This window comes from Apodemus sylvaticus, chromosome 14 (genome assembly GCF_947179515.1).
Source record: "Apodemus sylvaticus chromosome 14, mApoSyl1.1, whole genome shotgun sequence".
Lineage (NCBI taxonomy): Eukaryota > Metazoa > Chordata > Mammalia > Rodentia > Muridae > Apodemus > Apodemus sylvaticus.
This window is the reverse complement of record NC_067485.1, coordinates 11599102-11612997: the sequence shown is the minus strand read 5'-3', so window position 1 is coordinate 11612997 and position 13896 is coordinate 11599102. Positions and strand designations below refer to the sequence as shown.

General features: G+C 44.8%; 1 long non-coding RNA gene across 3 annotated transcripts in view; it reads left to right on the top strand.

The window, feature by feature from the left end:
- LOC127664404 (uncharacterized) overlaps positions 1-13896 on the top strand; it is a 257385-nt gene that overhangs the window by 87737 nt on the left and 155752 nt on the right. For all 3 annotated transcript variants that reach the window (XR_007973200.1, XR_007973201.1, XR_007973202.1), the window contains exon 3: positions 5654-5733. This is a non-coding gene — a long non-coding RNA (uncharacterized LOC127664404). The remainder of the gene's footprint in view (positions 1-5653; positions 5734-13896) is intronic.

Genomic DNA, 13896 nt, shown 5'->3' with positions numbered 1-13896 from the left:
GGGGTCTGTAACAGAGGGGAGGTACCCTCAGCTTCACAAGATGTAACCAAGGAGCAGGGGAGTGGAAATGTTTGGAATCACTTGCTCTGCATGGCACAGATGTGAAGATTGAGGTAACACGCTACTTTGATGTCGGTTTCCTGTATGGTCACCTTTTGACCACTTCTGTCATCTGCTGCACTTGGCTTTTGATAACCACCTCTGTTAATGTTTGCATATAAAACATTTCTCCACAGGCACGTGCATGCGTGCGTGCGTGCATGATCTGGGCCCTTTTAGAGGTGGGGACAAGCTGGAGGAAGTAGGTTGCTGTGGGTGGGTCTTGAGATTTATAGACTAGTCCCACTTCCTGTCCCAGCTTCACTTCTTGGTCTGCTGACATGTGAGCAGGTAGCTGCCACAGGCTCCTGCAGCCACAGACAACCCAGGCCTGTGATAGACTGTGTACCCTTCAAACCGAGAGCCAAACAGACCTGTCCTCCCTACAGCGACTTCTTGTCTGGAATTTGGTCACAGGGATTAAAAAAAAAAAAAACATATCTAAGCTTCCTCAAGTAGAATCGAGAGGCCAGGAAGAGGGTGTAGCTATTCTTTGAGACTTCTTGAGAGGAGGGGAAGGTGACTAAGGAGAGGAGATCCCCAGAATGAGCACTGACATATTTTCTAGAAGTTGCTCACAATATCCCAGGATTCTTGGGGTCTTCAGGAGGCTGAGAAGCCAGAGGGTGTCTTGTGACCACTTTTGAACTGTCCCCAGTCCAGTAGCTGTTCTCCATACTACATCCCAGGCAAGGGGAGAGGAGATCAGAGCTTCCCATAGCCAGAACCACTCTGCCTACCTGAGCTCAGAGAAAGTTCCTCTTGGATATAGAAGCAGTTTTTTTAAATCAGATATTTTCTTTATTTACATTTTAAATGTTATCCCCTTCCCTGGTTTCCTCCCCCCAAACCCCCATCCCCTTCCCCTCCCCCTGTTTACCAACCTACCCGCTCCTGCTTCCTTGTCCTGGCATTCCCCTATACTGGGGCATTGAACCTTCTCAGGACCAAGGGCCTCTCCTCCCTTTGATGTCCAACAAGGTCATCCTCTGCTGCCTATGCAACTGGAGCCATGGGTTCCTCCATGTTTTTAATGGAAATGACCACTCTACAGTATTTCAGAGTAGATATTAGTGCTTGGTTCCAGGCACAAGGGACCCATATATCTTCTTCCTCATCACAGTAGGGTGGCTACTATACCCTACCACATGTTTGCCTAGCAGGAGTTCTCCCTAGGAATGAGAGATAAGACTCACCCACGATTTCTTGGCAGTCATGCCAAGGACCATCATAAAGGTAAAGGGTGCTGGGCTGGTGAGATGGCTTCAGGCCCCTCAAACACTTTAATACCAATGACAAGGTTTCCATAGTACAGGGAGAGCAGGTAAAGTGTCATGGGCCACTCAGCTGTTGAGATAGTTTGTCCATGGCTTCCAGGTAGGCATTCTAAGACATTCAATATAAGGGTATGACTGGTGAGGGGCCAAAGCTAACTGAAGGGCCATGTATCTGAGTCTGTTTCTGAGGACCACCTGAAATAGAGTTGTGAATTTCCTGGAGAGTTTCAGAATTCTTCTAGTAATTGGGTTAATTTCTTTCAATTAATTAGATGTTCGAAATCTAGCTAGGACTCAGATGGGCTCTTTCTAAAAGTTGAGACCTACTATCTACAAAGAACACACACACACACACACTCTCTCTCTCACACCCTCTCTCTCACTCATATAAGAGTTTAATTGATTTTTTTTCTGTCCAGGGAATAACGGTCTTCCCCAAAGCCATAGCCTAAAACGTAAAAAGCTCAGGGCCAGGTGGGCTCACTCTGAGTTGTTGGTCAGAGGTGTCCCCGAGACCCTCAAAACAACACCACACCGTGCCACTGTTCTTGGTTGCCAACTGGAAATTAATGGCACGATCCTCTTGCTGAAGATACCACCTACTTGGGTCACAGGATATGGAGAAATCAAATTGGTGCTGGCCAGAGAGCTTCCTCCATGTTGGCTAGCTTTCATAGCAGAAGGCAGTGTGGAGTTTGTGGGTCAGGGGACAACAGTCTCACCCATTTGTGAACTTTGTAAGCTACAATAGTCACTGGTATGGGAAGATATGCCCATGGGTAGCATAAATATTGCAGGATTTAATACTTTCTGGATTTTTAATACTTTCTGGATTTAAGGCCTGCTCCACAGGAGGAAACACATGTCTAATACTGTAAGTCTGCCGTGGTTGGGGAGTTCACTTCCACTATTAGACTATCCTAAAGGTTCTATTAGAAGGTACTGAACTGACATTGTATCAGACTGTCCTCTATAGTCTTGACTGGTATAGCTTTCATACTTCCTCAGAGAAGTTTCTTTGTGTAGTGGACAGCCTTGAACCCAGAAACAACTAGATAAAGGCAGAAAATACATGTCATTGAGTGTGATTGTCACAATGGTGAATCTTTATCACCTCCCTCGAGGTTCAGAGACCACTGTAGAAGCATGGATGGACTAAGAGCCAGAGGTCAATGAAGACCAGAGCGAGACAATATCTTCTTCATATGACAGGACCACTGCACTCCAGAACATAAAGTAGCTACAGTTGCCTGTACACGACCTAGACAGGATAAAAGCAGACACATTCTAGCAAGGTGGAAGGCTCATGATAATGCACCCCTGACTGAAGAGCTATTGACAGGTGATGGCTTCTCAGGAGGGGGAAGTCAGTTTTCTATAAGGATGTACCTCCAGGTAGGTCAACCCTGCTTCAGCAGATGAGCCTGTGTTTACGAGAACATTGGGCAGTATAAGTGAAATTAGTGGTTTACAAAAAATACACATAGTTGGAGTCACTGGGGAGGGAGGAGTTGGAGGTGAATATGAGAAAAATATGTCAATTGGAATTATCAAGAAACTAACAGGAATACAGTTTTAAAAGGTTGAATAGCCACAAAACTTGAGACCGTTAAAGTCTTCAACACCCAAAGAAATTTACTGTGATGATGGATTGAAGGCGGCATAGCAGGTGTCAGGAGAGTCATTCTGGGTGAGGAGCGGAGCGTGCTTCCAACTCTCCAGGTTGCTTCCAGGTCAGACCATCCCTAGTCTGTGGGCAGTGACCTTGCTGCTGGCGAATCACACGAGGAATGCCCCCGTCTCCAATCATGTCCCATTGCTGGCATTGAGCAGGATTAAGAAGTGTGTTGGGTTGTGTCATCTTGCCTTTGCCCGTGGTGGGAGGGTGACTAACTCTCTGTCCAGGCTGTGGCTATTTTCTCAGGCTCTGGCACAATCAGGAGAGCAAACTAGAGTGGCCAAAGTCAGAATATGAGGACAGATACGAGGATACTCCCCCTTCCGAGGAGGAGGAGACCCTGGCCTCTTGTCCCCCTCCTCTGTAGGAACATCTACATAATTGTAATAAGAACATCACAGCAATGAGGCTGGGTTTTCTTCCTGTTGGCACTTGGCAACACCTAGCATAGCTCCTTTTATCCCCACTATTCAGATGGAAAGCTGAGGCCTGGAGAGTGGATGCTGCTTGCATGTCTGAGCTAGGGTCTGAACCCGTCATCGACTGGCCGTGCTCTGGTCTCTGGGCAGATGGTGTGTTTTCTTCAGGCTGGCCTTAGAGGGAATTGCAGTCATTGGGAAGAGTAGAGGCTATGGGATTGGAGGCTGGCACACTTGTGCAAGGGCTCCATTTCTTCTCTTCCCAGTGGAAACCCTTCATCTGCCTTTACAGTCTAGAAATTAATTCCAGGGCACACCCAGTAGGTGGCCCTAAGAATTTCTTTGAACATGCAGATGGTGTTTGAAGACAGTTTTCAAACATGATTCAACTGCCCAGTGTACATGGTGCCTGAATCCTGACTCACAGATGTTGCATAAGAGGTAGTGCTGTATGTTTTGATGTACTGTAAAACATTTCCATAGGTTCAAGAAATAAACACAAAACATGGTCAACCAGGGCATGTTATAGTGGGACCTGTCATTGCTCTATCAAAGAATACATATCAGCCCTGGACAATCTTGCCCTACTCAAGAAGATCAACATCTTGACTTTTTTGGTCTCCCTGTTCTAAAGAGCAAACCTGGACCCAGAAGTAGGCCAGCCTTCTAGAATGCTCTTTGATTTGGCTCTTCTTTCCTTGGGCAGTCTTCTTGGTGTTAGACTAATAGTGTGAGGGAGGTGGGCATGAGAGGGGATAGACTAGTCCCCCAAAGGATTTTCTGGGTCAAAGGGTAAGCTGACCTCATCGCTGTAGCTTTCTGCATTTCTTCCATGGCTTCTTGCAAGGCCTGTTTTTATTTCTGTTAGAATTTAGCTTTCTCGGGCCCTGAGTCACTCACTCATTGACTTGATTTACACACATAAACCTAGGTTATGGACCAAAGGGATGTCTGTAGACCTTGGAGGTCTTCTGGTAGAACCTTTGAGTGGGAAACCAAGGCTTACTCAGCATGACTGACTTTTCACATTTATAGTAAGAAATCCAATGGCAACAGAGGTTAGCTTCATGATGGCCTTGTGGACTAGGCACCCTGTGAGGCTCAGCAGGAGTGGGCTTTGAACACTACCCAGGGAGTTACTATACACCTTGTTCCTTACTCTGTGTGCAGGCTTTTCTACAGTGACTCTGTCTCAGGGCAGAACACTAGGAAGTGCCAGTTCCCACCATCTTACTGATGACTATAGAGTGGGACTTGCGAGCCAGCCCTCGAGGTCATGAGGACAGGGGAGACAGCTTGCCACCTACTCATACTAGGCCAGCGCTCAAGGTATCAGTTCATCAGAAACAGATCTGGATTTATCTGAAAGAAGTTTCAAAAGTGAACAAGATTTCAAAACAGTTATTTCACAGACGTTTCAAAATGAGGAGATCTAAAATCTTATCCTGTCAACCTGCCCTAGCCTTAGCCAGGCCTACCTCTCTCTCTCTCTCTCCCTCTCTCTCTCTCCCTTTCTCCCTCTCCCCTTCTCCCCCTTCCCTTCTCCTTGTCCCTCTCTCTCTCTCCCTCCCTTCCTCCCTCCCTCCTTCCCTCCCTTCCTCCCTCCTTCCCTCCCTCTCTCCCTCCCTCCCTCCCTCCCTCCCCCCCCCTCTCTCCTTGCTATACAGCTCTGTGGGATTGGCCTCTGGGTAGGAATTCTGACCTGATCTTGGGAAGGAACCATTAGCCATGTATAACAGCATGTTCTGAGAAAGAGCCCTGGGCATCTAAACAATATTCTATCATGGTGGCTGGAACACTGGCCTCACAAACCAAGCCTTGAGCCTCAGTTCTCATTTGCCTGGTCTAACAGAAGTCCTTTTCCCAGCAGGTCTTGTTTTACTTACTTGAACAAAAATGGTGATGGTGGGTGACACCAGGAAGCCTCAGTGGTCTGTGGTGTCAGTTTCCATCCACTTCCATAGCCCTGGGCCTATTCCCACCTCAGGGTAAGCCACTGCTCACACTGGACACCAGCCGGGAAGCCCGCCCCTGCTGCCTTGAGCACGCGCCGCTTTTCTTTCATGGGGGATTGATGTCTAGTGACATGCTTGCTAGGTCATGGTCTAAGGGGCTATGCATACTGTAAAGTAGTATAGATGACAAACCCAACAAGGCCCTTCCTCATGTCTTTCCTACAGGCTCAGCCATGGATGGTGGACATTTTTTGGAGACCCAGATTAAGACCTTGAGCTCAGCCAGGTCGTAGCGGCATACAGAGGTAAGTTTCCACAGGATCTTGTGTTTTAATGTGAGCTGTATCAGGTTTCCTTGGAACTATCATTCAGTAAATTTTGGGCCTTGCTCCTATTCTGGGACTCACACAGTCTCTACCATCTGGTGTCTGTCATAGGGGAAAGGATACCCCCTATCTTGAGGTACACTGGGGTTTGTAATGATAACAACGGAAATGAGGCCAGTGGGCATCCCTGCCCAGATTACCAATGTGCCTGGGCTAATGTGCCTGCTTCTCCCTGGCTAGAGGCAGATCTGAGGTGGATGTGAAAGGAATAGGCACAGACCGGACAGGACCATGGTCGCAGCCTGCTGGCTAGGCCTACATATGCCTAGATCATGGAAATGTGGCCTCTCTCTTTTTTTTCCCATCCTAGGAATGGGCCCTAGGAAGCTACCACCTGCCACTTTGGTGGGGAGGGCAGTAGGAGGCGTGCACTGGGAAGTCTGCAGGTTTCACTCAGTTGGGATTTGTCACCTGGCAAACAGTCAAGTATCTGCCATACCTGTTCGTGTCAGCTGCAGCGTCCGTGGCCAATCCACATGATGAACTATCCAGTCAAGTTTTGGCAATTCCGAAGGTGTGGCAATCCGTGGTTCTTGCAAGGGGCCAGTGGGGAGCGTTGCGACAGAGGCCCTTGTGCCGGGCCTGCAGGATGCCCTAGGAGGGAGTTGGAGGGTGGAGGGTACCCTTGACAGTTGACATCTGTGTCAACAGCACCCAGTGACACATCGGGGGAGGACGAGCCTGCGCTTGGCAGGCCAACAATGGGCTGATTGACAAAATGAACTTTCCCCTCAAAGGCTCCACCGCTGCCCGAGAAGGAGCCTGGGCAGACAGGTGGTCTTCCTGCTCTCTGCTGGGGGCTTCTCTGGTGGGCGCAAAGCATGGATCAGAAGTGGGGAGGAGCTCCTGATGGGGTCATGACCTATGTACAATCCTATGGGAGTCTGCTTCAGATTGAGGGACAGGCTGGCAGGCTCTCGGCGTGCAGGAACAAAGGCCTGGCAGCTTTGGGGGGTGACGAACACAGTGCGGGTGGGAGTGGCTGTTCCTGGGTGGGTGATGTGTCCGGAATGCCTCCAACCCAGCACGAGGTGGGAGGGGCTTCATACGCCACTGAGGTGGTGTATCTGCCCTCCGACAAAGGAACGCGCTTTGACGTCACTCTCATTGCCTGGAAACAGCCCTGCCGAGCCTCGGTCAGCGCTGGGGTGGAAATCTTGTCTTTGTAAAGCACTACTCTAACCCTACTGCACACACGTGAATTTACACAGGCTACCTTGCCCCGCAAGGCTACAACTCTCATGTAGACTGCCAAAACCTTTACTGATTTTTGTCTATGCTGTCCCCAGAGGAAATGAACGACACAGGTTTCCATTAGGGCCCTGAAGACAAGCCATTGACTCTGACTCAGAGTTACCATCAGTGGGTCGGCGGCGGCGTTGTCTCATTGTGACTTTTATGTGACAAGGGGAGAAGGTCCCTTCAGAGCTGAGCGGAAGACTAAAACACTCTTCCAAGATCTATTTCTTTAGCCGATCTCCTGCTCAAAACCTTTGACATCTTCCGAGGTTGCTTTCAGTGGTGGTTCTCAGGAGAGTTGAGAAAATCCTGGCTCCTTTGCAGGGAACAGCTTTTCTCCTACACCCTCTCTGTTCTTTCTGTCTAGTTAACTCCTGTTAATCCTCCAGTTCTCAGGGTGGTTGTTCCTATAGATGTTTTCCATTCTGTTTCTTTAGATCCTCTCATTCTATAGGTGGAGAGAAGATTCTGTTGTCTGCAGCGCCGTGGACCAGTTTTGATGTTCTGGCTCCTGTGGGCTTTTCTCATTGTGGGCCTGACTATTTTTTGACTCTGTGTTAGTCATTGATATTAAATGATTATTTTATCAGTAAGTTTTTATTTTAATAGAGCAATTACTTTTTAGACAGAGTCTCATTATATAGTCCATGCTAATGTAGAAAATTCTATGTAGACCAGGCTGGCCTAGAATGAGCCTGCCTCCCCAGTGCTAGAATTAAAGACACACGCCACCTGGCAGTATTTTAGAGAAGGTTTTCATGGGCTGCTCAGCGTGAACTGCAGGCTCCCAGCAGCCTTTGTTTGTCTCAGTCCCCCAGTCCCTCAGCTCTGAGACCGTAGCCCATCATGGGCTTATTTTCCATAAGTGGAATTTAGATTTAAATTCTTGTGGTCCTCATCCTAGGAGGCTGTGGCCGAGTTGTTATCTTCTGAACAGGAGAAATTAGCTTCGGATGCTTGGTTTTCAATCTTGCATCCCTTCCTCTTTTTTTTTTTTTTTTGAAGCCTTTTGGCCTGGCAATTCTTCACAGTTTTCACAAGAGCTCCTTGACTGATTTTAAAAGATTAAAAATGTCTTATTTAGGGATTTTACGATACCCTCTGCAGGTGGTTGGTTCAAGTTAACTGACTCTTTTTAAAGGGGTGAGTTCTCAAGCTCTGAATGTGACTTCTCCATAGTCACTTTCTCTGACTTCCTGAGTGGCCCCCACCGGCCTTACTTTTGCTAAACCCTTCAGTTCATTTGTATGCAGTATGGTCACCATTAGGCCCCAAACACCTTCCTCAGAGTTTGACGTGTACCTAAGGGTTATTTAGAATTGGGATGGGCTCCACCTTGTTAACTGGGTGCAGCAAGTTTTGCGTGTACACGTGTAGTTTTGCAAACATGGGACACCAACACTGTCTCTCACGTGCAGTGATTTAAGCTTAGGCTTTTTCCCTCTCCTTTTTAGCTGTAGCATCTTTTGGATGCCATAACCTTTCTGAAGTCCCATGTCCCTGCCTATAAACTAGGAAAACACTAGTTTGTTTAATAGGTTGCTTAGAGGATTAAGCAGAAGGATAGACTACGGGTGAGTGTAGTGTGTGAACTGGGTCAACGCATGACATCATTCCTGCCCTCCTCCTTATAGGGTTGTGTTTGTGTGTGTGTAAGCATTAAAATTTGTCTTCTAGATTCTTCATAGTTGAAGTCCTGTATGCAGAAGGATCCTATGCTTTGATACATTTGTGTGAAGTTTAGAAGGCAGAGATGAAATGGACTCTACCTTCCTGTTAGCTTAGCAACAAGCATGAAAGCAGGAAGCAAAACACTGGGGATGCTAACTTTTACATCTATTTGCCTTATATATGAGTGTATATAAGAGTGTGTGTGTGTGTGTCTGTGTGTGTGCATATGTATGTATGTATGTATGTCTGTGTGCACATGTATGTATGTGTGTGCATATGTGTATATGTATATGTCTCTGTGTCTGTGTATGTATGTATATGTGTGTATATGTCTGTGTGCATATGTATGTCTGTGTGTGTCTGTGTATATATGCGTATGTGCCTGTGTGTGTGCTGTGTATGTCTGTGTGTGTCTGTGTATATATGTGTATGTGCCTGTGTGTGTGCTGTGTATGTCTGTGTGTGTATATGTATGTGTGTATGTGTATCTGTGTGTGTCTGTGTATGTGTGTGTCTCTGTGTGTGTCTGTCTGTGTGTGTGTAATCTATCAAGTGTATGAGTGTTTTGCATGCATGAATGTTTCTGCACCATATGTATGCAATGCCCCAAGAAGGCCAGTAGAGGACAGTGTAGCCTCCAGGACTGGAGTTAGAGATTGTGAGCTGCCCTGTTGATGCTTGGAACTGAACCTGGTCTTCTGGAAGAGCAGCCAGTGCTCTTAACTGCAGGTCCATCTTTCCAGTCCTAGCAGTTTGTTTCTTTTTGATTACCTGCTGAGTTGGATACAGATGAGTCTTAGAGTCTAACCCATTCACTCGGGCACAACTCAATCTGTATATGTGTGTATAATAGTGTCAATCTGTAAACCTCAGTAAACAACCCCCCCCCAATTACTATGATAACAAGATAAAGGATGATAGTTTCAGAAATTGTGTTTAAAGGAGAGAAAGGAAGGTCACTCATCAAAACCATTCTCCTTCCTTTTCTCCCCTCTTTTTTGTGTGTGTGTGTGTGTGGTGTGTGTGTGTGTTTGGGGAGTGTGCTTGCCTGTGCACATGTGAGAAGCCAGAGGTTGACCTCAAGTAATTTCCTCTATTGTTCTCCAGCTTAAAAAAACAAACAAGAAAATTTTCTTGGCCATGTGTAAGCATGTGTGTGTGTGTATGTGTGTACACACACATGCATATGTATGCATGTGTATATGTGTATTTATGTGTGTGCATTTGTGTATGAGTGTGTGTGCATATGTATGTGTGTGCATATGTATGTGTGTGTGTGTATGTTCAGAGGACAACCTCAGGAGCCAGGCTTCCTCTTCCACCTGGTTTGAAGTGGGCTCTCCTCTCGTTGCTGTTCACGTCCAGCCCACGGGCCCTCGCACTTGTAGAGATTCGCTGTGTCTGGCTCCTCCTCACTGGAGCAGTGCTAGATCACAGGTGCCTGTGTCTCTCTCTCTGGGTTTATGTGGGATCTGAACTCAGGTCCTCATACTCATGCAAAAAGTGCTTCACTCACTGATCCATCTCCCTAGTCCAAAGTGCTGTCAGGGCCCCTGAAGTCAATGGCTTCCTACTCCCCCTGCAGCACTAAGGATCGAACCTCAGGCCTTGTGCACGCTAGCCAAATGCTGTACTGTTGAATTACATCCTCAGCCCTGCCTGATTTTTCTGAGACATGTTCTCTCACTGAACCCAGGGCTTGCCCATGGCTGGGTTGCCTGGTTAGGGATCCACCTGGCTATGCTCTCCTAGAACTGGGGTTACACCCACATTGCTTTCTACCTCCCCAAGGATCCAAACTCAGGCCTCAGGCTTGTGCAGCAAGCCCTTGCCCACTGAGCCATCCCCCAGTCTCCCCTCCACTGTCAGTCTTCTTGCCATGCAGACTCAGGTTAGTTTTCAGGCTTCCTTTGTGATTCTTGGCTCTACCGTGTAGACTCTAGCGTCTATACTGAGTCATCCTCATTCATTCAGAAGTGCGTGCTCAAAGCAGAGGGGTTTTTATCAGTCTTGATTGTTTGGAGAACTTTGAAGTTAGTTCTATAGTTTCCTTTCATCTGTCTGGTCTCTGGACTCATCAGGACAATCTGGCAGTGTTTCTGTCTGGGTAACAGTCTTAAGTTTGTAGGTCTCCCTTACAGGGGTTCCCAGACCATTCCTAGATCATCCATTCCAATTTTAGGTTTTGGGTTCTTTTTGTTTCCTGAGATGATCAAAGGAATCCAGGATTTACACAATCTTTCCCTTAAAACTTAAAAAAAAATTGCATTTGTGGGGTAAGTGTGTGTTTAAGTGTGTCTGGCACGTGGCAGGGGGTGGGGTGGGGGAGGTATAAATGTGCCACGGTATGTATGTAAAGGGCAGGAACAACCTGCAGAAGCCTGCTCTTTTTCCACCATGTGGGTGGTAGACATTAAATTTGGGCCATCAGGCCTGGTGACAAGCACCTTTACCCTTGGACCAACCATCCTGCTGGCCCCCCAAAGAGTCGTGTGGCTGAGTACTCTGACCACTCTGAGGTTCAAGCTAAGGTCCAACCAAACCTCTGTGTGTGTGTGTGTGTGTGTGTGTGTGTGTTTCTACCAAATCTCATTTTGCTGTTTTTGCCATCGCAATAGACTGAGAGATTCCCTAAATCACCACCTTGTGCCATTTCTATCTAGCACCACTTCCTTTAAGCTCTGCTGACGACTCTGCCGTTCTTACTTTATTCTGAACAGCAACAATAACGTTGTTATATATTGGTGGTCTGTCATGTCTACTTAGCTAAATACACAACTATGACACCAGTGTTATGACACCAGTGTGGCCACTTCACAGAGGCCACATGACTCCAGGAGGCTGGCCTACTGGTTTTGTCTCTGTAGAACAGGATCCCCCTTTCTTCCCCTGTTGTCTGCTGAGCCTCTCCCAGCAGTGTACCCACATCTCTTTTCTCTCTTTTTTTTTGAAAAGCATGTTTTTTATTGAAAAAGGAAGTGAAAAGTTTTATGATAAAATTGAAGATTTACATGAAAAATATTTCTGATAAAATAGAAGTGATATATAGAAAAACACATTAAAATTGACAATTTTCATGGAGAATTAAAGAGTAAAGTGGTAGACATAAAAAACATTGCTAAATTAATTGAAAATGGAAGTAGAAACATTTTATGATAGAATTGAAGATTTACATGGAAAATATTTCTGATAAAATTATAGAAAAATGTAGAAAAACATGTTAAAATTGAAGATTATCATGGAAAATTTTATATAGATATAATAATGGTAGGTATAAAAGTATTACTAAGTTGATTGAAAGTAGAATTATAAGCATTTTCTGATAAAGTTGAAGATTTACATGAGAAATCTTTCTTATAAAATTGAAGAAATCTGTAGAAAAACATGTTAAAATGGAAGATTATCATGGAAAATTATACAGATAAAATGGTAGGCATAAAAATAATTCTAAGTTGATTGGAAGTGGAATTATAAATGTTTTCAGGTAAAATTGAAGATTTACATGGAAAATATTTCTGACAAAATTGAAGAAATATATAGAAAAACACATTAAAATTGACTATTCCCTAGAAAATTATACTGATAAAATAACCTTTAATAGACATAAATAACCTTTCTAGATTAATTGAAGGTGGAATTAAAAACATTTTGTGATAAAATCAAAGATTTGCATGGAAAACATTTCTGATAAAATAGAAGAAATATATAGAAAAACATGTTAAAATTGTAAGATTATCATGAAAAAATGCAGATAAAATGGTTGACATAAGAAGCATTGCTAAATTAATTAAAAGGGGAATTACAAACATTTTCTGATAAAATTGAAGATTTACATGAGAAATATTTCATTACTATGTCTTTTTATTGGGGAGTTGAGTCCACTGATGTTAAGAGATACTAAGGAATAGTGATTGTTACTTCCTGTTATTTTTGATGGTTTTTTATGATTGTGTGGGTATCTTCTTTTGGGTTTGTTGGAAGATTACTTTCTTGCTTTTTCTAGGGAGTGGTTTCCCTCCTCGTGTTGGCATTTTCCATCTATTATCCTTTGTAGGGCTGAATTTGTGGGAAGATATTGTGTGAATTTGGTTTTATCATGGAATATCTTGGTTTCTCCATCTATGGTGGTTGAGAGTTTTGCTGGGTATAGTAGTCTGGGCTGGAATTTGTATTCTCTTAGGGTCTGTAGGAGATCTGCCCAGGATATTCTAGCTTTCATCATCTCTGGTGAGAAGTCTGGTATAATTTTGATAGGTTTGCCTTTATAAGTTACGTGCCCCTTTCCCCTTACTGCTTTTAATATTCTTTCTTTGTTTAGTGCATTTGGTGTTTTGATTATTATGTGCCAGGAGGACTTTCTGGTCTGGTCCAGTCTGTTATAGTTCTGTAGGCTTCTTGTATGTTCATGGGATTTCTTTCTTTAGGTTAGGAAGTTTTCTTCTATAATTTTGTTGAAGATATTTACTGGCCCTTTAAGTTGGAAATCTTTGCTCTTTTCTATACCTATAATCCTTAGGTTTGGTCTTCTCATTGTGTCCTGGATTTCCTGGATGTTTTGGGTTACAAGTTTTATGCATTTTGCATTTTCTTTGACTGTTGAGTCAATGTTTTCTATGGTATCTTCAGCAACTGAGATTATTTCTTCTATTTCTTGTATTCTGTCATTGATGCTTGCCTCTATGACTCCTGAATTCTTTCCAGAGTTTTCAATCTCCAGAGATGTCTCACTTTGTGATTTCTTTATTGTTTCTACTTCCATTTTAGATCCTGCATGGTTTTGTTCAGTTCCTTCACTTGATTGTTTTTGTTTTTCTGTATTTCTTTAAGGGATTTTTGTGTTTCCTCTTTAAGGGTTTTTACCTGTTGACCCATGTTCTCCTGTATTTCTTTAAGGGAGTTATTTAAGTCCTTGTTGAAATCCTCTATCAGCATCATGAGATACGATTTTAAATCCAACTCTTGCTTTTCCGGTATGTTGGGGTATCTGGGACTTGCTGTGGTAGGAGAAATGGGTTCTGATGTTGCCAAGTAGCCTTGGTTTCTGTTGGTAGGGTTCTTGTGCTTGCCTTTTGCCATCTGGTTATCTCTGGTGCCAGTTGGTCTTGCTGTCTCTGGTTGGAGCTTGTCCTTCCTGTGGGTCTGTAAGCCTATGTATCTCTGTACTCCTGGGAG